Source organism: Cotesia glomerata, linkage group LG7, assembly GCF_020080835.1.
Source record: "Cotesia glomerata isolate CgM1 linkage group LG7, MPM_Cglom_v2.3, whole genome shotgun sequence".
Lineage (NCBI taxonomy): Eukaryota > Metazoa > Arthropoda > Insecta > Hymenoptera > Braconidae > Cotesia > Cotesia glomerata.
Genome location: NC_058164.1, coordinates 8760940 through 8787575, shown reverse-complemented (window position 1 = coordinate 8787575; position 26636 = coordinate 8760940). Strand labels below are relative to the sequence as shown.

Here is a 26636-nt window from a genome sequence, read left to right as displayed (position 1 = left end):
CATAGTGTATGGTTCAATGTAAACCCAACGATCCAAGCCAATTTGATTCCCTTTCCAACGGGATATAGTTTACAACACGTTCAGTCAACGGTACACACCAGTCAATATCGATATCATTTGCTGAATGACTTTCATTAGCTTAATAATTCATTTTGATAATTTATTAGCTACGTGGCTGAAGAACCTGGTGCTGATGCTGGTGTTACTGCTGATGTTGGTGATGGTGAACCCGAGAAATTGGTATTGGTATTAGTATTTAGCACGGGAATAGACGTCCCCCGAATAATGATGAGATGAATAGCCAAAACTACACCCAGTTGACCGGGTTCGCTGAGTATTTATGTCTCTAATGTTGAAGCTGGACAAGTAACAGGCCCGGTCTGCTTTAGTCTGCCCTGGTGTAGTGTTGCGGTGCTCACCATCATGATCCACGTTCACGTAGGGACGATATACACCCTGGAGATCCCTCTGAGAGGAATGTTTCAGACTCCATTACTTGAATTGGATTGGGAATACCAGGAACTCCCATGGCATAACCCGGCACCCTCGTATTTTCGAAAAACATCATCATCATATTTATTACTTTGCCCTAGATTATCTTTGCATTCAGATGCTCACTTCTTGCTCTTGAGTTTATGCTTTCGTACGTTCTTTGGATTAATTTTGCACACCCCAAAGCGAGGCGTTGAGTGTAGTGTCATACTATTGTTTTAGCAAAATGGGCAGAGGAGAAAATGATAATAGAATATTTATAAGATTTATTTTTTTATCTTAAATCTTTATATTAGAAAAACAATTTTTTTATTTTTTTTTTTGAGTAGTGTGTACTTTAATTAAAATGTCTTATTAACTAAGAATTGGGTTAGTAGTTAAGTAACTAAAATAAATGTCAGGCAAGCTCTTTAAAAAAATAAAAATATGACTTTTCTTCTATAACTTAACACTTCAAATTAAATACTCTAAGAAGGATCAAATTTAGCGATCATGTGCCCTCTTTCGGATAATTTTAACACTATATTTGATCAAAAAAATTATATATAGATTTTTTAAATTAATCTTTGAGATTTTCCAGCTTTTCAGTAACACCCAATAAAATATTTGTTCTAATCATTAATGCCGTAGTGAATAGACAAGAGTGTTACCAAAATATTTAAGGAATAGAATAGATTGGAGAGAAAATATTGGTTTAGCTTAGGGTTTAGTAAAGTGGGCTTACTTTCTGTTGAAGCATCATTGTGGACTTTGGATGTAAGAATGGGTATGAAACGTGTAGCTGGAATAATGGTTGAATTGAATCAGTGATACCGCAAGCAAGGTGCCGGGGAGAGTTATGGGATCAGCCAGCAGTGTAACTGGTCTTTCTGGAGTTGTTCGAGCAGGTATGAAATCGATTGCGGAAGCATCTGCTGCCGATAGACTCCTACGAGTTTCTGTCCACTCGGTGCTCCAGTAGGCATACGTCATCCTCGTTTCTCGAATCGCCAAGACTTAGAGTGGAGTCTATTCACGGTAACTTCCAACAGCTGCATTCAATGCTCCGGCATCGACGATCTAGACAGCAAGGATGAAAACGACGTCCACACTAGATGATGCTCCATGGATATTTTGAACTGGCCTCGACTGGACTGGACGATGGATGGTAGCTGGTGATAGCGAACACTCGGTTATATCTGTACACTCAACTCAACTGAGAGCACTGATTCTGCGGATACAAACCCGCTGGCGTATAACACCTCAGTGCACTTCACTTAACCTTATCCCATTGATCCTTTTAGACTTTTAGATTCACGTCTCTCGATCAAGTGTAGGATCATCCGACTATACTGCGGATCTCCCAGATTCAACGTTTCTAGGCTTAAAGCGTGCCAGGTGTCTTGAATCCCCAATTTTTCACCGAGATCCCATACTTTTTATTTCATCCTTTTTTGCATACCTTTTTATAACACCAGTGCTTTTAATAGTGTTTACTTACGACACTCTAATTGCTTGAATTATTTATACGAATTTAAATGAACCTATTACTTTTAAATATAGTCATTTAAATTTTAAATAATCTTTTTCAACACCTTTGAGTATTTTTTAACTTACTTCGGTTTTTTAGGCTATTATATCAATGATAAATTTTATTCACTTGCATTGAAAAAAACTACTTGATTCACAAAAATTTTTTTAAAGTAGCGTGTTGCTAATATTGCCGTTAGTTAGTCATTTTTCAGAAAATTTAGTAATAATTTTTCTGTGATTAACAATTTTAAAAAAAAACAAAAAAGAATAATTTTTTTTTTAATTACTTAATTTGTAGTATCTTATCCTAATTACTGTTTTTTTTTTCTAAAAATAAATAATAATTTTCAAAAAAAAATTGCATTATATATAATTTTATGCTAGGACAGAATATGATAAATTGTTATAAAAAATGATTATGTTAGCATGAAAATAAGAAATATTATGTTATGAGTTATGATAATGAAACATACCTTATAATAAGTAATTTAAAGGCTATATCAACAATCCAGTCCATAGTTATTGCAGCAGAAGCCTGTTATTTAGTTATTTCAGAAGAACAGCTTAGTTCAATTAACAGATCGTTTTGTTGAAGCAACTAAATTGTTTCATCGGGATGATAAATATTTTTTTTTGCCCTCCGGGCGGAAAGTGGCAACTTTCGTCCCGCTGCGCTAAACTAAGTTGCCGCTTTCCGCCTTCGTCGGACAAAAAAATAGTATACACTCCTCGGGAAGTAAATAAGAAAGCCTCAGATCACATGTTTGTTGACCTCGGCTTCGCCTCGGCCAACAATTACATGTGATCTGAGACATTTCTTACTTTACTTCCCTAGGTGTGTAATATACTATTTTGCTCGACGGGCAGAAAGCGTCAACTTTCGGCCCGCTACGCTAAACGAAAGTGCCGCTTTCTACCTTCGTCGAGCAAAAAAATAGTATACACTCCACGGGAAGTAAATAAGAAAGCCTCAGATCACATGTTTGTCAACCTCGGCTTCGCCTCGGCCGACAATTACATGTGATCTGAGACATTTCTTACTTTACTTCCCTAGGTGTGTAATATACTATTTTTTGCTCGACGGGCAGAAAGCGTCAACTTTCGGCCCGCTGCGCTAAACGAAATTGCCGCTTCCTGCCTTCGTCGAGCAAAAAAATAGTATACACTCCACGGGAAGTAAATAAGAAAGCCTCAGATCACATGTTTGTTGACCTCGGCTTCGCCTCGGCCAACAATTACATGTGATCTGAGACATTTCTTACTTTACTTCCCTAGGTGTGTAATATACTATGTCAGTTTAACGATCAATATTTTGTTGCAGTAACATAAACATAACTAGTTAGTTGGTGTAATAAATGTTGTTGAAGTAGCTAAATCAGCTTCTTCAAATCACTAATAGTAACAACTACAAATAAATTTTTATAAACGCGTCTTTTGTTATTTCAACAAAATCATTTTTGAATGTAAGTCAATTATTGGAATTAATTTGAACTGAATATATCTATCCAAGAATAAAAATTTTGAACAGAATAGTTTATTGTTTTTTTTTTTTTTTTTTTCAGTGTAGTATAAAGCTTCATACAAAAATAAGTAACACATATATTTTAAAAACGAAAATTCTAAATCTACTAATTAACATTGCTGATATCTATAAAACTGTAGTCGTTCTCAAATAAAAAAAAAAAATTTTTTTTCGTATTACAAAATCATCGAAAATATAAATAAGTTTTTTTTTTAATCACTTCAAATATTTATGAAACAAAAATAACATCATATTTTATTTATTTTCTGCACAATTCTCTGAAAAAACGGAATCACAAATTTACTCATTAAAATCGAACAAATTAAACAAAATAACATGATAAGTCTTTAGCTAATATTGACAATTACTGATCAATAAAGTGTTTTATTAACCGTATTCATACTCCAATTTTATTCAAACCTTTAATTTTTCCAGTAAAATTCACTCACATTTTCTGCTGAAAAAAATTTAAATCAAACAGATCAGAGATACAGTGGCATTATTTTCACGTAGATTAAATAACACGAGATTAATTTTCATCGATTTAATTTAAAATAAAGTAAAAGCGATGCATAATAGGAATGTGATACGAGAGAAAATAAATTGAAATACGAGTGATAGTGATGAATATAATATATAATATATTATATACAGTAAATATATGTATAAAGCGAAACAAAATAAAGACGATTCATTTGAGTATAAATGTTCATTAAAAGTTATCCATTGATTCGTGCAAATTTAGTGAATTCACCAGTACAGGGAGCCGATAATAGCGAGCAAAATCTACAACGGTCTAAACTCTCCCCGATCAAAAGAATGAAACAGAAAGAGAAACAAAGAGAGAGATAGAGTCAATCGGATGCGGATGGTGAAAATAGTGGACCTCTCCGTTGTATGGAACACGATGATCGAGGATTCCTAAACTGTTTCTTTATAAAGCGAACAAGTAATTTGTTGATTAAATAATACTTTATTCGAACGCTACTGTGGATAACTCGCAACTTTTGTACATCAATCAATTCTTGATTGAATTGAACCAATTTCCGAGTTACTTTTTTATTTTATAAGTTATTTTTTATATAATTATTCCTGTTCCTATTTAATTCAATATATTTCTGACTAAATTAAAACTTTCTTTCGCCATCGTTGGTGCGAACTTTTAGTACTTGATAAAGTGTTTCGAAGAATATTATTTACACGTAAGGAGAGATGAAAGTTATTTATATTAGTTATTTTTTTCCGTGGTATGCTGCAGTGCATGTTTGTAATTTTGTTGCTTTGCAACTTAGTGACAAGCTGATTCGCAAAGAATAAAATAACATGGGAATAAAATAAAGTCAATAACAAATAAAGCAAAAAGTTTATGTGTCTATACTCAGTAAAAGTAGGTACGTGTGAATGGATGAATAAATAAAAGAAAGAGTCGATAAGCAACCGGAGAACTCGGAGAGACACGTCAGCTGGCTCACAATATATCTTCTTTTCTTTTGACACATTTTTTCGCATTTCACTAGACATTCTTTCAGCGAATGTCAGCCTTGAAGAATGATATTTGTTTATATTTTATTTATGCATAGAACAGACGAGCTTTGATCTTTCAATGAATTTATTTAAACAATTGTCGGGATGTAAATAAAGAGAATTGTTTGGATGGACTGACGTTAAATGGATGCCAAGGTTCTGACATTTACAAAGGTTCTGATGCTCTCTACTCCTTTGTACCTTTTACACATGCATGGTTTTTTTTTTTATTTAAACTAATAATTTATTGAAAATTCAAGTCTGTATGTTGTTAATATATGATTTTTAGAGTGCAAGTTTTGAAATAAGAACTTCGATATTGAAGCTTGAAATTTAAATATTTTATTGGCAGGTGTCATACTTTGAATATTTTAGTTGAGACGTTCATTTTAAAAGGTTTAATCATAAAATATCCAAGCATCAGAAGGAAATCATTAAGAATTTATTTTGGTATCAGAAATATAAAGCCTATTAATAACTGTTCCCCAATTTCAAATTGAAATTGTACATACTGAGAAAAAAAAATACTTTTATTAAGAAAATTTTCTTGATACAAGAATTCATGAACTTGAAAATTTTTATGAATATACATATATTCTTAGCTCAAGAACTTGTTAAATTGATTGAAATAATTTTTATAAAAGTAAAAATTTCAAAAGATGGGATTATATAAAAATATAAAAATGTCAAATCAATCTGTTGCCTTGACAATACCATTTTGTTGTTATAACAATATCTGTTGGTGGTTACAAAAAAATTATTCCGTGACCGTTAATTTAGCTTATTTTTATGTCATAACAGAATTTATTTGTTGCGATGCCTTAATAAAATCTATTTGTTGACATAACAAAATAAATTTATTTTTGTTACTATAAATGATTTGAAAAAAATAACTTAGCTACTTCAGTAACAATATTTGTTACGCCAATTAATTCGTTAATGTACAATCTAAAGGGCTCTGTTGCAATGGAAAACTGTTTTTTTAATATTCTATTTAAATTATTTATTAATACCTAATGTTTTGTTATCATAACATATGATTTGTTGCCCCTATGCTAACATAAAAATTTGCGGCCACAACTTGTCATATATTGTCTTAAAAAAATTTTTTTCAATCCCTTACAAAATTATAAAGGTAAATATTAATTCACTCAAGTTATTGAGTTTATTTCAAGCTTCAAATATATTGATAAGGAAAGAACAGAAAGCATTTTATTCAAGTATAAAGATGTAGAATGAAGTAGAGAGAAAAGCTGTTTCCTGATGAATTTAAAGTAAAAAGTATTTATGTCAAAGACATATATAACATACTGGAACACCCGAAATCAAAACTGCAGCTATTGCTAGTATATTTTTTTCATGTGTTCATTTGTATTTGTCAATACAAGTGGGACTGTGTGTGTGTGTGCGTGCGTGCGTATGGATAGATATATAGGTAACAGCGTGAATTCAACGCCGTAGAGCGCCAAATTGAATTCCACTCTGGTCCGCGTCTGGAAAACTAATGTTGACGCGATCGAAGCTTTGTGTTGCGATTTCCGAAGCTTTCTACTCACGCTTGAGTTATAGGCCGTTATAACAACATACTCCCACACTGAGATCACGTCAATCCGTCATATTATTTCAACCAAACCAAATATTTATTTATTTTCTTCCTTTTTTTGTCATTCTGGTATATAAACACCGTTAAAGTTGGAATTCCGTTGTTAATGCTAATAAAAATAGAAATATACGCGGATGACATTGCTAAAATTATTTTCTATTTGAGAAAATTTTTTAATTAGTATTGAAGGTCTTATGCTTTTAAATCTTTCCTCACAAATAATGATTATAATAGTAATAATAATAATTATAATTGTAATGATAATAATAATAATAAGAAAAACATCTACAATGATTGACTTGAGATCTTTTTTAAGGCTATTAAATTTCAAATACGTTCATTTATGGAACTGTAGTATTATAGTTTTTTATCTGCTCTCACTCGTTGAGAGATACCCTACTAAATTTATTGCACTGATGAAGCATATGAAAACTTGTAAGTAGAGTTTTTCGTTAAGTTCATTATTTAAGTTAATTTTTTCAACTCGGGGTCTGTGTTAAAATAATATAAAATTTGTCTTAAAATAAGATAAAGTGTGTGACTTTGTGGTTGAATTTTAACACAAATTATGTGTGGATCGTGTATAATAACACAAAAATTGTGTTAATTTTACACAAAATTTTTTACTGTGCACATGGATCTGGACATCATACGCCTGTATCGCTATGATCGCGATAGTGTTTCCTTATTACATGGCACATTCGTTCGAATCGTACATATCGTTATTTCACAATAAATTTATTTCATATTTGTAAATATTCTGTCCTTAGAATTGTCACTATTAATATTATTATTCTGTTAATTCAAATTGAAATAATCAATAAATATTTTTTTTTTAAATTAATTTTTATTTAGAGCCGGTTTTAACTGCTGTGGTCATATCGCCGACTTTAACTGTTGGGAGTGATACGTTGGGGTATTTTTTGGGTTGTGAGAATCTTAACCTACGCGGCAAGGGTTGAATCTCAACCAAGCTGGTTTCTAAGACCAGCTTGGGATTCGAACCCACGCCTGGCCGGTGAGTTAGTTCGAGTGCTCTATAGGCCGTGCGCTTTTGACCACTCGGCTGACGTTGCCGGTTAATAAATATTGTTTTATCAATTTTGTCATGTTAAACATTCACGAGTAACTTAACAGCTTGGTTATTCGGGGTTTAAAATTTTATGAAAATAATGAAATCGTTTTGTACTCATCACGATACTACGTTCACGATCCACTGGATAGCTACTATCACAATATTTCTTTTTCCATATATTATAAATGACTCATCGAATATCAGTGAATTTTTTTGAAAATTCTTATTTGCTTAGAAAATATTTATGAAACTGCAATACCAGAGATTATGGTTGATGATATGAGTTGATCTGATCAATATGGCCATAAAAGCTTTATATTCTATTTCATCCTATATACACATTTTTAAATCAAATAAAATTTATTTAAATTGATTTAAAAATTTTTTTACTTATTTCAAAATTATGAAGCTCTTCAAAATAATTTGCTCGATTCAAAAATTTTCTTCTTTAATCAAGTTAATTTTTTTTTTTTTTTTTTCAGTGTAGTTCGCGTAGTGAATAGCACTAACATGTCATTATAATCAATTTCTCAAATAGGTTTTAATAAATTTCGTTTTTTTTTCTTGTAAAAAAACCTTTTCATAAAAAACCTTTTTATACTTAAAGAAAAATGACCCTTAAGTATATCATGTTAGAGTCTGTCTAAAAGTGTGTGAAATTTTTTATTAAAGCTGACAAAAAAATACAATAACAATAATAACAACAACAATAGCACCGAAGATACAAACTGAACAGAAGTGAAAATCGTGGAGACCGCAAATGGTGGAAAAAAACGGATGGTTATTGGAGATATATTCGGCTAGATAGGTTTACCCAAGAGAAAGCAGAAAAAGCATGGGACAATCAGAAGAGTAATCTGTGATGATAAAAAACAAAAAATAAAAAGAAAAAAATTTAAGGTGTCGAAGACGTAAAAGGCTTGAATCCGGGTGGCGAAAGATAATAGCGCGTAATAGGATATTTCAAGTGGCCCGATGGTTTCTTTTATCGGTCCGGGCATTTAAATGCAAAGTATTATTCAAATAGCACTCTGATGTTCACTTTCTTGGTTTATTTTATTTTTCTCTAGCACTGGATCTAGCGCAGCAGCATCGCGGCTCTCAGTTTTAGATTCCAAGCTCTCAGTTCTGGTATGCCTTCATCTCGAGGGACAAGAGGCTTCATTTCCTGATATTCAAATGCGCTGAAACATCATCCCGCTCTGATGCTCGCTGTCTTTGTCTCTGCAATAGCTGGTAACAGATATCTGCGGTTTAATCCTGGATATCGGTAACACATACCCTCCTCTCTGCAACACCACAATCCTCATTGTTGTAGTTGTCTTTAAAAAATGCAAATTGACCTAACGTGTCAGTTATGACAACTCTAAAGGATGAGAGACTTTTATTACGATGAATAATATTAATATTGATACTGATATTGATACGTTTTATTTATTGGATGGATGGAAAAACCGAGAGATATTGAATTTTTTATTAGTTATTGATCATCTTGTTTTGAATTCAAGTCTTTTATTTCAGATAAAATCTATTCACAGCATTCATAGTTTATGCTTTTAGTTTTTTATGTCTCCAATTGATTTTTCAAATTCAAAATCAAGTGGAATATTTTATACCTGCTCGCTTTAAAAATTAATAATTAAAAAAATAGAAAATTATCAATTTAGTACCGATTTTTTACAAGTTCAAAAATGAACTAATTGGTAAATTTTTGGGCGTTTTAAGCTCGAAAATAGTAAACAGTTGTAGGGATGGTCTGAAGTGTCAACCCCTTTTCGAATTTTATTTCGTATAAATTTTGAACATGATATGTTAATATGCATATGACGTAGTACAGAATAATAAAAAATTTCGTATGAATATTAATGTAAATATTTTTAGACGACTAGACACGTTTCTTTTAAAAAAACTTCATACGACCATATGTGCCTTGTGGTTATACATAATTCCTTCTTCACGGGTGCTTCACTTCACTAATGGCTCTAAAAACTACATCAGACCGGATAAATATTCCACCATTTAGTAGATTAAAATTTTGAGTATTATGGATGTCAGTTCTTGTCAATTCTTGCTTGAACAAATTTTTGTTTAAAATTTAATTCAATGTATTTTGTTTAACATATACTATTACTTTTAATTTTATTACGTTTTATTTTATAATTTTTTAAAAATACGTTAAATTATTGATTTTTTAGGTAAAACTCTTAAACAAAAAATTGAGACACGCGGGTGCGTTAAAAGACCTTTAATATTCAAAAAAAATTTTTTTTTAAAAAGTTAATACTTTGAATCAAATATTAAAGAAAGATTCCATCAAATAATTTTTAACTTCCCGCTAAGAAAATTTAAAATTTTCAAAAATCGGGAAGTTATTGGTTTTACCCCGTTTTTCGAAAATCGAGTTTTCATCAGATCTAGACGTTTCGAGGTCCTAAAGCTTTCCTGACTATTTTCACGATGATGTCCGTACGTCTGTATGTGTGTGTGTGTGTGTGTGTGTGTAAACCTCTCGTAACTTTTGAACGGCTTGACCGATTTCATCGCGGTTGGTGTCATTCGAAAGGGCTTCGCCAAACTTAGATTTCCTGTAAGTTGGAACCGATTCGGACCAGTAGATTTCGAGAAATTGCAAAAAAAGTTGTTTTTTTTCATTTTTTTTAAATATCTCCGAATTGGCTGAACCGATCAACTTCAAAAACTTATCAGCTCTTAACCTTGAAATCCCGCATCGATCGTCACATAGAGCGTCAGAATCGGTTGATGCGTTCGTGAGATATCGTTGTCGAAAAAAATCGAAAAGTGTTTTTTTGTAATAACTCCGAAATATCTCATCAGATCAATTTTTTTGTTCAGAATCATTTATAGAGCTCAAAACCACATCGATCGCCGCCTACCGCGTGAAAATCGGTTGATTTATTAAAAAGTTACAGCAGTTTGAAAATTAGAAACATCGTCTTTCATCGAATTTTGATAAGACTTTTGAGCTTGAAGAGCTCAAAATAACACATAAATTGTATTTTTAAGCTCAAAGAGCTCGAAAACGTCATAAGTGCAATTTTAAGCGCCTAGGTATGGAATTAGCGGAAAGTTGCAGGGATGGCCTTCAGGGTCAACCGTTTTTCTAATTTTTTTTATTTTATTTTCAGTCATATATTTTCTAATTTTATTGTAAAAAGTTTAAGGTATAAAAAATTATAAAAACATTGATAAAATATTGAGCAAATTTTATCAGAGACTGCACTAAATTTTTTTACCTGATTCTACTCAAAAATTCATAAAGCGAGTTAATAATTTATCAATTTACGGGGTGATATTGAGCAAGTAAACTAAAAAATTTACAAGCTCTAAAAAATAATATAAAGAGGAAAATGATGCTGCGCTTAAAACCTTTAATGATTCATAAGTTCTGAATATTAACAGCGATAAAAAATAAAATTTTATCTCAACCTGATGATATTAAAGCTGCTTCAATTTCAATAAACACTACATAAATTTTATCGAAATTTTTCAATAGAATAATTGATTTGACACTCATTATTTAATAACGTGTCACTATTTGCAATAAATATCGTCAAAAATAAATGAGAGAATTTGTTGAATTTATTTAACGAGTTGTTTGTAATGTCATTATAACTTATGAACGCCGTTCGTTCTATTACTGCTCAAAAACAAAAATAACATTCGAATTAGTGAAAACGGCTTTAAACATAGCGAGTTTATTTAAAGTTTTTAGGGATCAAGAGAAAAATAGCATCAACTTGTCGACACGTGCGACTGAAACTCGTCAATGCGCGAAGCACGTCTCTTGATAAAAAGCTTTAGTTTCAATAGTAACACTAAATCATCACTTTTTGTATAAAAAAACTTTTAACTCTCACGGTATTTGTATGCATACGCACAGACAATCACGAGCACGGAGATTTTATTGTGTTTTAGAAAAGAGATAAATAAAGAAACGCATTATTGAAACATAAAAACTCTTTTTGATCGTTTGCAAAAATTGTAATTCTATCTTTTATAAAATACGTGAAAAGTAGTTATGATACTTAAGGTTACAAATACTTGAAGAAAAACTCTGATTTTTTAGAAAACAAATTTATAATTTTCTAGATACAAACTGTTCATTAATGTGTGAAAAATTATTATGTAAGTACAGAGATAGAAATTAAGAATTAATCTTATTATAACATAATCTAATCAAAATAACTAATAAATTTATAACCATGAATAAATTCATTTCGTCTTCAATTAATTTGAGTAATTAATTTGAGTAAGCTCGAAACTGTAAGTATTTATTTGAGTATTAACTGAATAGTTGCTACTCTAAAAATTCATCGAAAGCAAAGAATAACCGAAAAAATATGAGTATAGAACCTCCCTGATTACATGTAAGAAGCTCTACCTCTTAAACTACCGGATCCCCCTAATACTGCATGCATACCTCTCTTTTATACATTCTTAAAAAAATCTACGACCGTGTAAGAAAAATAATCGAAAAAAATACAAATAGTTAATTTTTAAAACCGAATTTAATTTTTTCTTGATTAAGAGTATCCCGTTAAAATGGAACGAAAAAATTTTTAATAAAATTTTATCAAATCCAAAAAAAAACAGTAATTCTTGTTGGAAGAATTTATTTTTTTGAAATTACTTTAATTTAAATACACTAATGGAAAAAATTAAGGGATCAAGAAAAATTCCAAATTTTTGGGCAGTTTTCAACGAAAAAAAAATTTCAAAAAAAATAGTTTTTTTTTTTTTTAATTTTATTTTGAACAAGTCCAGGACATTCAAAAAACCATCGCCCAAATCATGAAATTTTGATTTTGACCAAAAAAATTAAAAAAAATTCCAGCACAAAGGGATTAGTTTTGTAAAAAATAAGTTAAGGAAATTCAAAAAACCATCGCCCGATCATTTTTTAAGCGTTTTCGCCGCTGCATTCCTTGATTCTATTGATCTCCTTTTAATTAAATTAAAAAAAAAAGTTCGCTTAATCCAACAGTTTTTTTCAAAACTAATCCCTTTGCGCTGAAAGAAATTTTTTTGGTTAAAATCAAAATTTCTTGATTTGGGCGATGGGTTTTTGAATTTCCTGAACTTGTTCAAAAAAAAATTTTTTCAAAAAAAATATTTTTTTTTTAAATTTTGTTATTTTGAAATTTTTTTTTTTTCGAAAATTTAAGCATTTTCTCATTTTAAAAAATTATGAGCTTCTCAGAGCAAAAAACGTGATCCTTTAATTTTTTCAAAAATTCGATCGAGTGAAACAAAAAAACGGCTAGCTGGATTAATTTGATTTTTTGTAGGGTTTTTGTGGACATATTGAACTGTAAAAGGCACACTTAACATTAGTGGTTTCCTCAATATTTTCGATCCAGCGCTTGATTTTCCAAAAAACTACCAAAAGCCCTTTTTTTGTTGCATTTTCAAATTCATGTGACAAAAAGAAAAAATTTTTTTTCGGAAAAGCAATGGCTATTCGCTAAGGAGAATTCATTCAAGTTCTTGAAACTCATCTTCAACTTTCTGTGCGATCATTGGTTGCTGAGATATCGATAATCAGACAAAAGGATCTTTTTCCAATTGAAGACCGATATCTCGGCGAGAAGTGGACGTATCAAGGTGTATAAAAAACAAATTAAAGCTAAATGAGCAAAGTATCTGATCCTCATAGTGGTTAAGCTAAAATAGTATATTACACACCTAGGAAAGTAAAGTAAGAAATGTCTCAGATCATATGTAATTAATTCGAGGCGAAGCCGAGGTCAACAAACATGTGATCTGAGGCTTTCTTATTTACTTCCCGTGGAGTGTATACTATTTTTTTGCTCGACGAAGGCAGAAAGGGGCAACTTCGTTTAGCGCAGTTGGCCAAAAGTTGACGCTGTCTGCCCGTCGAGCAAAAAAAATTTTTTCCACGCCCGTAGACCAAAAGAAAAAACTAAAAAAATTTTGAAAATTTTTTTGTTGCTGGTTTTTCTACGATTACTCAAAAACCGCGGAAGCTACAAAATTGTAATTTTAATCCAAAAACTAGACACTTGGAGCTACAATTTCCTTTTTTTTGATTTCCTGTACGACCATTTTTCTCGAAGTTACGGACTGTTGAAGACTTCCCGAAAGTTTGGAATTTTTTTTTGGTCCCTTAATTTTTTCCATTAGTGTATATAAATATACAATAATTTTTTAACAGTGAATTGTATCATTAAAAGTTTATCTTTTTGATGAAGTAGATATTACATAAACGAAATATTAGACAATATAAAACCTGGGATATATTCGAAAATATAATCGTAATTTTGTTAAAAACATAGATAAAAGTTTATAATATCGAATGTGAATATTCAGCCCGAAGCATGTAGAAAACTCGAAACATGGATCATTAAAACACGTTACATGAATACTTCTGGCTACTAGTCCTTAATTAATTCCATTGAAAAATATACAGAATGGGAACAATAATTATAATATTATTATGCATATATTCTTTTACATATTTGAGTTACAATTATTAATTTTCTCTTTCATAATTGATTAAATGTTTTGAGTTATAATATGCTACATACTTGAGAAGTTTACTGTGCTGAAAATTTCAAATTAACAGTGACTATGCTTGGAACAGCCTTACCTAAAACAGAAAAAAATATTCCATGTTCATACAAAAATTAATAATTATGACAGCAATAAAGTTGACTATTTTAAGTGATAGAAATTTCATTGAAAAGGAAGAGAGATCTCAGCAATTTGACAAGTATTTCATAACTCTCACGACTAAAAAGTGTTAGATAATTTGAAAAACTGTAAATGGATAAGAAAAACTAGCAACGATAAATCGAGAAGAGTAAGTGAGTAGTGACAGGTCTGCGTCGACTAAGTAGAAGCATAGTGTCGTCATGCCGTGAAAAAATGTCAGCAAAAAATAAAAAAGGTCTTGAATGAGCGTGAAGAGGATAAAAATAATACGGGAGATAAAAAGGGCGAAAAGAGCGCAGTGAAAAAGCACCAAGGATGGTAAGGTTGGATTAAAAATGGGGAGTCTGTTTAAAAATGCAAATTAAGACGTTTTATTCCGCTGAGATCTGCTGCGTGAGACGGTTTATATTGCCTCGTCCCGTGGCGCCAATAATAAAAACATGAATATTTGAGAAAGTAACTTTGGCAAAAGAGCGCCAGAAAAAGTTTCACGTCTCAGACCAAAAATTTTTTTCCTACTCCTACTTTCTCTCTTTACACTGAAGATTTGTTACCAATGCCGACTTTTTTGTTCTTTACTTCATCATTTTTTTTTTCTTTGCTAATCAATTAACAGAATTGACAATTTTCACAAGTAATGAAACAGAATGAAAGACTATGTGTGAGAAACACGTCAGTAAGCGTCATCTCGCATTGACATAAAGAAACCAACTTTTGAATGAAAAAATATTTTACTTTAGAAACAAATCCTTTGAAAAAGATAGAATTTTCTTTTATTTTAAATATTTGCTATCGATTGATAAACAATGTGAAAAATTTTAGCGATTTAAAAATAGGAAAAAAGCACGATCACTGTGCTTTCAAATGACTTGTAAAGGAAAGAGGAATTTTCAGAATTTGAAAGTACTACAATATCAAAAAATTGCACAAATATTTTCCCACTTTCGGGAGTAAAAACCAATTCTTAAAACCTTTCATAAAAATGAGACAAAGTTAAAAATAAAAAGTTAAGTTTTTTTCATATTATATCACACAGAAGAAAAAGTATTTTTCATGTCAGAATATCAACTATTGGGATAATCAAAATACGGGTATATTGTTGCGAGTAATTAATGACTAATTATGTTATTTTTTTTTATCAATTTTAACCCTGTTAAAAAATGTAAATAATGTCAAAAAGTAAAGTTATATCCATGTAATTTCAAGTTTGGTACGGCGACTGTACTAAATCTTGATATTGTGATAATCAGTAGACGTAAATTTCTGAGCAGAGGGTACAATGTATTATCTGTAGAGAAATACCACCTTTACAAAAAATATGTATATAAAAACATACAAGCAAAAAAAATATGAATTATTACTATCGAAAACGGTCTAGGACTGACATGCTAGCAACTTGAACTAGCTATTTACTTCCAGCAGTTTTTTTGGAAAATTTGAACGGATTTATTCAATATATAGGCTAAAAAATATAGAAAAAATATAAAATAGATATATGTGGCATGTAAATTTTTTTCATATTTGTTTACATATTTTTTCCATGGAAGCAAGTTTTTTTGTCAGAACAAGAAATATTGTCAGTGAAAAAATTCTGTTTTTTCAGTGCAGTTGCTATCAAATGAGGCTTGTATATTAATAATTTGATAGGTACTATTTTCCAGTTTACATGAAATTTGTAACTGACACATAAATATGAGCGGAGGTAAATTTAATTTTTTGTCATAATTAATAACTTGGATACCGCCTAATTATGTTTTAATTAACACGTATATCTATGCATATAAATTTTCTATGAATTTGATAAAGCACTGTAATTTCGGTCGTCTCAAGTTGCACTCTCGAGATATCAGTCCAGCCAACTGGCAAAGTGCTACTATACTCTTACATTACTATACACCTGGTTGGCGTACTGGTAAAGGTAGTATACCCACTTCTGCTTCTACCACTACTACCAGTACAACTTCCACTTATACTTATATATATGCTTGTACTTTTCATTCCCGATGTTGGTAGTGGTACTGCCGCTGAAAGTGGAGGTGGAGGTGGAAGTGGAGGATAAGGCAACCGAGGAAAGCGTGAATGAGTTTGAGATGATGAATCGGGTGTACGAACTACCGCCAACGAGTACCATGAATAAAAGAACAAAGCGGAAGAATTTATTTATATCTGTATCTAGGTACACTGAAAATATAAAACATTAAGTATAATCATAATAATGATAAGGATAATAGTGGAACAAAAAAGTTTGAAAGAAAAATTAAAAAAGTATCTGAGAAACAAGAAGTAACAAAACTATTGGATTAAAAATATTTAAAAATGCAAATTGAGACTCTTTCATACTACTGAGATTTACTGAGACGGAGAATTATCTTTTATTTTGCAATGCCTTCACTTCCATTGGCATGTTGCATTAAGACGAGAAATAATAGGATGCATATTCATTTTTTTTTAGCTCAAATGTATACAGTGTTTTTAAAAAGTTTTTGGTAATTAAAACTTTAGATAATGAACAAGGAAAAAATTCAACGAATTGGATATTTAATTTGCATATTTTTTTTTTAATTAATCTGTCAATTTGTCGTGGTCTTAATAATAAATAAAATGATTCGAAGTTTTGTAAAAATTAATTTAAATTAAACTTAAACTTTTTTATAATGTTAATTAGTGCCTAAGAAAGGTTTTTGAAAAAGGAAAAAAGAAAGTGAACCCTTCGATTGTCCTTTTCACTGCCTGAACTTGAACTAGAGTCTATTGGTTATATAATATAATATTGGTTATATAATAAATGAATAATCAATGATAATAATAATAAAAAGTTATTACCATAAAATTCTTGGAAACATTTATAAAACTCAAATATTGTTTTAATTATACAATCTCTCTGATAGACTTCGTAAGTTTGGTAACTCGTTACTATTTCACCAGCAATTTCAAAAGTTTATTTTCAGCCTAATAAAGTTAAAACTTTTTAATGGATTTAGTAATTCATATTTTAAACATTTTATTATTTAAAAATAATTCGATAGAGGTCATTCGGTATAATTCGGGCTTTGTAGTAGTTACCTCTTAAATTTATGCACCGACGGAAAATTTAATATTCTTGGGGAGTTCCGAGCGCGTGCCGCAGTCGAGTTTTATTTTACCAAAAAAAAGTCACCCGTGGGAGCCCTTTTTGAGGTATCACAAAAAAGAATTCTTAACAAGAGATGTAAGTCGAAATTAAATTAACTAGAAATCAGGTTACTTTGAAAAAGGTAGGACAGAGAAAAAATTTAAATCTGATCATGTATAGTAACACTAGCATTAATATTTTCTTTTTTTTCTATCATTTGCAAAAATTTTAATTGTGTTGTACTTTTCTAATATTATCGGTGTAGCTGTAAAATTTTTCGGCATAATTTTATATATAATTAGATCTAAACTTTTTCCCGAGTTAGATCATATAAATCACTTATTTGTTATTACAACATATTTTTCTATCATCCCGTCTTTTGTTATTTTAAATAAATTATTTTTATGTGTAAGTACGGCCTGATATCAAAATTAACCATATCCTGATATGGTAATATATGCCCATATATAATTTTTCGACAAAAGTTAGTTTTTAAAACCTCGGGTAGACGGTGCGTGATCGTTGAGTTGTCTCGTTACAAGAGAGTCAATTTTGACCTATAAACTTCAAAATTAAAAAAATTGTTTTTACTCTCTTTAGTAGATTATTTGACATTGGTTTTTAATTTAATCAACTATTAAACCAATTTTTGTTTGATAAAAAGTGTTAATTTATAAATTTTTAGATCATATAAAAAATTATAGTAAATTATTTTTCTATCTCTATATATAGTCTGATACGGCCACATTATCTAATATCATCAGTCTGTGTCAGAAAATTTTTTCTAAGGCAGATTAAATTTTTTCTACCCCTCGAACAAAGAAAGAATCAATTTAATAGTCCACGTAAAATGAGACGTTAATTTTTCACAGTTTTTTCATCGATTTCTAATATTTAAATTGAGCCTCGCCGAAATAATCGTCCATTAAATCTCAAATAGCTTCCTTCAAATTTTCATAACTTTGGAATGCAATAGTTATTATCCTATTAGCAGATAAAAATATCATAAAAAAAAAATTAGGAAAACGGTTGACCCTAAAGGCTATCCCTGCAACTTCCCGCTAATTCCGTTAATACCTGGGTGCTTATAATTGCACCTACGAAGTTTTTGAGCTCTTCGAGCTCAAAAATACAATCTATGTGTTGTTTTGAGCTCTCCAAACTCAAAAAGATACCTTTTCTATGCTTTTGAGCTCTTTGAGCTCAAAAGTCTGATAAAAGTTTCATAGAACACTATTTTTTGAATTTTCAAACCGCAATAACTTTTGAATGAATGAACTGATTTGTACGCGGTTGGCGGCATTCTACGCAATTTTTTAAGCCTCATAATGAATTTTTAAGTTACAATTGGTCAAACTAGAAATTTCGAAGTAATTCCGATAAAACACTTTTTTGGGTTTTCTTTCCTGCATGATATCTCTCGAACGAATCAACTGATTTTGACCGGATTAGCGGCAATCGACGTGGTTTTTTTATCTTAAGAGCTGATTAGTTTTTAGAGTTGATTGATAGAGCCGTTTAAAAGTTATTCCAAAAAAACCACTTTTGAAAAAAATTTTTTTTACAGTTTTTTTCAGATTTTTCGAAATCCATCGGTCTGAATCAGTCCAAATTGTATTCAAAATTTAAGTTTGGCCAATCCCTTTCAAATGGCACCAACTGCGATGAAATCGGTTTAACCGTTCAAAAGTTATAAGAGGTTTACATACTTACTTACACACACACACACACACACACACACACACACACACACATTCGGGGCAGAAGAGATACTGCTACCGGGCGCGTCTCCCCGAGCGGATGGGAGAACGCTCGCTGTCCTTGGATGACACTTAATCTCTTAGTTGATGAGGTACAGCGGGTAGGAGCCAAGCAAAATAACCAAACAAAATACGCTCCCGTGGACAAAACTCCCCTTTAATGGGTTGGTCGCACTAACTGACCTAACAAGACGATCGTTCCCTGCTGTGACCCACTGGGAGTGACCGGAACCTCGTGTCGTAGTTTCCGACGATGCAGGCCACGGCTGATGTGAGCTTGCTCTGCCGAGGTGTAAGTCGCAGCAGTGGATCAGGAGCCAGCCACTTCGGGCCTTGATCAGGAAGTACGCAGTGAGTGTTAGAGATCGGAATCTTCACCGCTCCGAGCGAGTCTAGTCCGTCCGTGTATTCCGGGGCTGGCTAAGTGTCGGCTAGGCCTCAGGGAACTGGGGTAGGAGTACTATCTCCGAGGGTACACCCGTTCCTAGTTATGACAACCCGCTCCACTCCGTACGATGCGCTGGTGAATTTAAAAGTATGAGTAAAATTCAGGAAAACAACAATAGTGAAAACGGGCCTCATGCCCAACAAGCAGCGATTGAAGCAAGCGCTGAAATGAAGCGGTCGCAAGCGTTTGAACGCCTTGAAAAGCTGACCAGTGAGCTAAATGACTTCATCCAATCTAAGGTCAATATCCACAAGGAGATTAAGACCAAGACGACCAGCGTAGCCAATGCCCTCCAGAGATTCAAGAAACTTGATGAAGAATGGTGTTTAACAGTACGACGCACTTCTCGCACTACACCGGAGAGAAGCATTCAAGCAACTATCGTGAATGAAGAAGCAATGGACACTGGAGCCGAAGGTGACGGTGAATCAGTCGCGGAAGACAGAATCAGAACTAGCAGCAAGTCAACTAAGAGAAAAGATCGATCTTCTCCCGACCCAACGATCTGCCAAGTTGTGAAGAAAAAGGACCTGAAACCAAGCCCTCCGAAAACACGGCAGTGCAGAACGCCGGAAAAAAGAGGTGACTGAATGGCAGAAGGTCCAATCCAAGAAGGAGAAGAAGGAGCAAGCGAGAGAGCGGTTACCAAAACAACCGGTGAACAAATCTCGGCCGGAGCCTAAGCGGGAAAAACCGCGAAAATTCACCAAACCAGATGCCTTAATTATTCGACCCGTTGAGAAGGCAAAATATGCCGAGATACTGCGTCGGATTAAAAAGATGTCCCACCAGATCAGACCCGTGACGTCGTTGACAAGGTTCAAAAGACGAATGATGGGAATATGCTCATTACGCTTTCCAGAAAGACCGCAGACAAAGGACAAGCTTTGCTGAAGACCATCAAGAGCATCCTTAAAGAAGAAGCGCAAGTCATCTGTAAAGGCCCAGAGGAACAGCTTGAAATCCGGGACATTGACGACGAAACAACTAAAGACGATGTCCGGAAGGCCTTACAAGAGGCAGCTGGAAATGACTATGAAATACCTGAAGATGTCATTAAAATTCGTCCGGCCTACAGAGGTACTCAAACTGCTTCGGTACGATTGCCAGCAGCAATAGTGCAGAAGATACTTGGAAAGACAGGCAAAATAAGGATTGGCTGGGTAAATTGCCGTGTCAGAGCAATTAAGACACCATTACGATGCTATAAGTGCTGGCACTTTGGGCACACTACTGCCCAATGTAAAAGCGAAGTCGACCGATCTGGGCTTTGCATCAAATGTGGGCAAACAGGTCATCAAGCTGCTCAATGCCAAAATAAAGTGAAATGTGCGTTATGTGCGGAAAAACCTGGCTCTCAGGACACTGCTCACCGGTCTGGTTCTGGCCGATGTCCAGTCTTCCAAGAAGCACTCCAGAAGCTGACAAATAAACGAACATGAGGATACTGCAGCTTAACATCAATCACTGCGAAGCTGCGCATGACCTGCTTATGCAGACAGTACGGGAATTAAAGCTCGACGTTGTGCTTTTATCGGAGCCATATAAACATTTAGCTGGACAACCTTGGGAGACGGATATCACCACGAAAGCTGTGATCTGGGCTTGTGGTAAGCTCCCTTTCCAGAGTGTAGCTACCAATGGCAGCGCTGGCTTTGTAGCAGCATCAGTAGATGGCATCCGTTTTTACAGCTGCTACGCACCACCTAGCCTCTCAATTGCTGAGTTTACTGACTTCTTGGATCGACTGACCGAGGACGCGAAGCAACATCATCCAGTGGCGATAGCCGGGGACTTTAACGCCTGGGCAGTGGACTGGGGCAGTAAGCAGACTAATGCACGAGGAAGAGAGCTGCTAGAAGCTCTTTCTACACTAGATGTAGTCTTGCTCAACAGTGGTGACACGCCGACCTACACCAAAGGTGACGCAAGCTCGATTGTAGACGTCACTTTTGTCAGTACCAGCCTTGCTAAAGGTAACACTAACTGGAAGGTACTGGACATCTACACTGCCAGTGACCATCATGCGATACTCTGGGAAACGTCAAACGACCAGAACCTCCGGGGGCCTATCAAGCAATTTAACACCGTCGGTTGGAAGGTGAAATCTCTTGACCCAGAAGTATTGCTAACAGCCCTCGATAGTGATCCGATAGAGACTGGATGTGCAGAAGAACATACTAAGGCTCTGATGATGCGAGTAACACAAGCTTGTGATGCCAGTATGCCTCGCAAACGTGTTATGAATTCAAGACCTGCGGTACACTGGTGGAATGATCATATCAGCAACCTCCGTAAAGAGTGTCATCGAAAGAGAAGAATATCACAGCGTGGCTATCAACGACCTTACTCTGCAGTGCTGATCGCAGAGTACAAAAAAGCTCGTCGTGAACTTAATAAGGCCATAAAAGAGAGCAAAAGAAGATGCTGGAAAGAGCTCATATACGAGGTCGACAAAGACGTGTGGGGTCGGCCGTATAAGGTGGTCATGACGCACCTGAAGAAACAACAAATGCCGTCACCTACGTGTCCCCAACTCCTTCAGAAAATCGTCACTGCGCTGTTTCCACAGCAACACAGTCTCAATTATCAGTCAACGCAAGATGAACTGGACGACATTCCACCTGTCACTGAAGAAGAATTGTTGGAGGCCTGTAATCGGGTAGGAAATAATAAAGCGCCGGGATTGGACGGAATCCCTAATATAGCCTTGAAAACCATCATAAAGGCAGCACCAACATTATTTCTAGACGCTTACAACGCATGCCTCAAGGAGGGGACTTTTCCTCGTAAGTGGAAACAGCAACGGTTAGTACTTTTACCTAAAGGAAAGAAACCGCCAGAAGAACCGTCATCTTACCGACCACTCTGCATGCTAGATACGGCGGGTAAGATATTTGAGCGTATCATCCATCAGCGAATAGATGCAGTAGTCGACCCACTCTTGGCAGACAACCAGTATGGATTCCGGAAAGGACGATCAACCCTGGACGCGATCAACCTGGTTGTTAATACGGCCAAAGAGGCAATCGCAGGAACTAGATGGAAGGGTGGAACGAAGAAGTACTGCCTGGTGGCTGCCTTGGACATCAAAAATGCTTTCAATTCCGCTAATTGGGACTGCATCATGCAAGCTCTCGACGAGAAGAACGTGCCAACATATCTTCGCAGACTAGTGATTAGCTATTTTACAGATAGAGTGCTGAAATACGATACAAAGAATGGTCCAAAAGAGTATGATATAACCGGTGGTGTGCCACAGGGCTCTGTTCTTGGTCCACTTCTGTGGAATATCATGTATGACGGGCTCCTGAGACTGAAGCTTCCAAGATGTGTCAAACTGGTAGCGTATGCGGATGATGTTGCCGCAGTGATCGTCGCCAAACACCTCGACGAGATTCAACATCTGTTTGACATCACTTTTGAGAAGATCAACCAGTGGATGGATACAGTGAACCTACAACTGGCCAAGCAGAAGACCGAAGCAGTGCTTATTACCAGCCGAAAAGAAGTTGAAACAATTAAGATTAATGTCGGTGACCGAGAAATCACATCACAACCATTTATCCGTTATCTGGGAGTGATGCTGGATGCACGACTCAACTTCAAACAGCAGGTGGAACATGTCAGTGCCAAAGCGTCAGTAGTGAGGGCTAGTCTCGCACGGCTGATGCCTAACATCGGAGGCCCAATGCAGAGCAGGAGGCTACTATTGTCATCAGTAGTCACATCAGTGCTCACTTACGGAATATCCATTTGGGCTGATGCACTGGAAACCCAAGAATCATGGAGAAAAGCTGGACCAATATACCGACTGAGTGCCCTACGAGTAGCTAGTGCCTTCCGCACTATATCCAGAAGAAGCAGTGTGCGTCATTGCTGGAACCCTACCTCTTAGAGTTCTAGCAGAGGAAAGACGGGCCCTTTACCAACGAAAAGGTCAACTGCACTGAGCCCGGAAGAACTTAGAATTGAAGAACGGCAGAAGAGCATAGGCCGATGGCAACTACAATGGGATGCTGCAGAGAAGGGTAGGTGGACGCACCGTCTCATACCTCGGGTCGACATTTGGCTTAACCGGAATCACGGTGAGGTCAATTACTATCTTACGCAGATGTTGTCGGGACATGGGTGTTTTCGAGAGTATCTACACCGCTTTAAGCACGATGACTCTTCGGAGTGCCCGTCCTGCCCAGGAGCTGCTGAAGACGCGGAGCACGTCTTCTTTGTATGTCCTCGTTTCGATCCACAGCGTGAAGAACTGGAGAGGATCCTGAACCAGAGAATGCAACCAGATTCACTAGTAGAAGCAATGTTGTCATCAGAAGCTGCCTGGAACGCTACCAACACGTTTGCAACAGAAGTCCTTAAAGACTTGCGTTCCACCGAAAGAAAAAGAGCAAATAGCAGAAGATAGAAGGAAGATAGTTAACACCTTAGCCACCAGAAGGAAGAGCAGTAGCTAGATCCTCCCTTCACGAAGTAATGCCTGACGGCGGTTTCCATGAGGGATTAGAGGAAAGAAGGAAAAGGGGTTTAGGGTTTAGTGGGTAGGGGCGTTAGTGTCGAGTTAGTATGACGCTGCGTCGAGTCGCCACATATCCAGGCCAAACAGCTATGCCTAGAATCCGTAAAAAGGATTCCCCTACAAAAAAAAAAAAACACACACACACACACACACACATACAGACATAATGATACCCTCGCGCGAATAGTCAGGGAAGCTTCCTAGGACCTCAAAACGTCGAGATCTGATGAAAACTCGATTTTCGAAAAACGGGGTAAAACCAATAACTTCCCGATTTTTGAAAATTTTCAATTTTCTTAGCGGGAAGTTAAAAATTAGGAAAACGGTTGACCCTAAAAGCCATCATCCCTGCAACTTCCCGCTAATTTCATACCTAAGCGTTTAAAAATTGCACTTATGACGTTTTTGAGCTCTTCGAACTCAAAAATGTAATTTGTGTATTATTTTGAGCTCTCCGAGCTCAAAGAGTTAGCTTTTCTGTGCTTCTAAGCTCTTCAAGCTAAAAAGTCTGTTAGAAATTTAATAAAACACTATTCTTTAAATTTTCAAACTGCAGTTACTTTTTAATTAATAAACCGTTTTTCACGTGGTTAGTAGCATTCGACGCAGTTTTTCAAATCCTATGATTTATTTTCAAACACAAATCGATCAGACTGAAAATTTAGGAGAAATTCACTTTTTCCGAATTTTTTTTTCGCCAACGATATCTCAACGAATTAACCGATTTCGACCAGTCTGGCGGCGATCGACATGGGTAAAATCAATAACTTCCCGATTTTCGAAAATTTTCAATTTTTTTAACGAAAAGCTGAAAAAATGATGAAAATAATAGCAATGATAAGATATAAGAAGGTAAATCTGGAAAACAATAATAAGCCGAGTGATTACGCTCCGGTGATGCAATTGAAGCATGGTAATTTTTCGCAGCCTGTGCCAGAATTATTCTCAGCTGAATATGTGTTAAGATAGTAGTTCAGATAGTAGTAGTGGACTATTACATATAATACGGCGACGAGATATATAGAGATACTTTCGGTATCCCGACTCCGATATCGATATCAAGTAAAGATCGTACTCGATTTTTTTTTTTTTTTTTTTTTTTTTAGATATGAATTTGGAAGAGTGGATCGGAAGATGCGATCGGTAAGAAGATCACGCGCGGAACATAATCGTACCGAGGATGGTTCTTTATCTTCTCTTTGGAGAAAGAAGAGTTCTATCCCTTGTTGGGAATAGGTCACGAGGCATCTCTTATCTGTAATTTATACTTTCAATTTAGTCGCCGGCCGAGCTGTTTCCCAAACTATCGACTGTATAAGGGGCACAAGCAATTGCTACTTCAACTTCTTATTCTTATACTTAAACTTATATATTTTTCATTTCCTTTTCTCTTCCCTCACCCTTATCCTTGCTCTTTTTACTGATATTTTTTGTGACTTTCAAACGAGCACAGCCTGCTTTCATTCCAAGCTCCAAATGTCCATTTTTCGACTGACCATTTCCATTTTATATATTTTATTTTTCATTGAATCAATATTCAAACGCAGTAAAATGAAAGACATAAAAATGATAAAAAATATTACGACCCTCATTTTTCACTGATTTGTATGTTAAATATATAAATTTTATCAATTCACTTCTCTTTTATTCGCTACATAAATTTTGACGCTCTTTTAATAAAATATCAAATTTTGTTCTATTATTTTCCATACTTTGGACGGTAAATTTATATGCTTTACTCTCATTTTAAAAATAACTCGCTCACGTGGAGCTATCACTTTAAAAAAAAAGACTAAATATACTCAGTACTAAAGTGAGCGCTGGAATCCGGGATAAAAAGTTAATACAGTTTAAAATCGATTTACTTTTATAAGTAAACGGGTATAATGAAACGGGCCTCGGTTTCATTGATGCTCATTCAACTCCTCGTGATTGTGAACGTATGTAAATATAATAATCCGATTCGATACAATTGATCGTCAATTTTTTCGAAATTAACTTCATTTCATTACTGGGTTGAATTTTTTTTGAGCTGCGATGAGTCAATTTGACGGAATAATTTAAAAATCAATAATAGAATTTTTTTTTTTTCATTATTGTATATTTGAAAAATTATATTAAATTTTGGAATGTTTTTATTGAAGAATTCATCTTGATGGATATTTCAAAAGCGCTATTCATCTAAAAATCAATAAAATATCTAGGATATGTAGTATATATTTTCATCAAGGCTACTCGAATATTATTTTTTCGTCCTAGGCGGACGTATGGGGGCTTTTACGCGCAGACGACCCTCGATTTGTAAATAATACGCGTACGCGCCAGTATCTACAGGGCTGTATAGAACTTTATACAGTCGAGGGC

General features: G+C 34.3%; 1 protein-coding gene across 3 annotated transcripts in view; it reads right to left on the bottom strand.

The window, feature by feature from the left end:
- Window positions 1-26636, bottom strand: part of LOC123268622 (lachesin-like) — a 311927-nt gene that overhangs the window by 110577 nt on the left and 174714 nt on the right. Inside the window, exon 1 of one of the 3 annotated variants that reach the window (XM_044733859.1) lies at window positions 14298-14334. The exons of the other annotated variants lie outside the window; for them this stretch is intronic. The gene's annotated coding sequence lies outside the window, so the exon portion shown is untranslated. Of the gene's footprint in view, window positions 1-14297; window positions 14335-26636 lie in introns of those variants that run through there. 3 annotated transcript variants of the gene reach the window in all.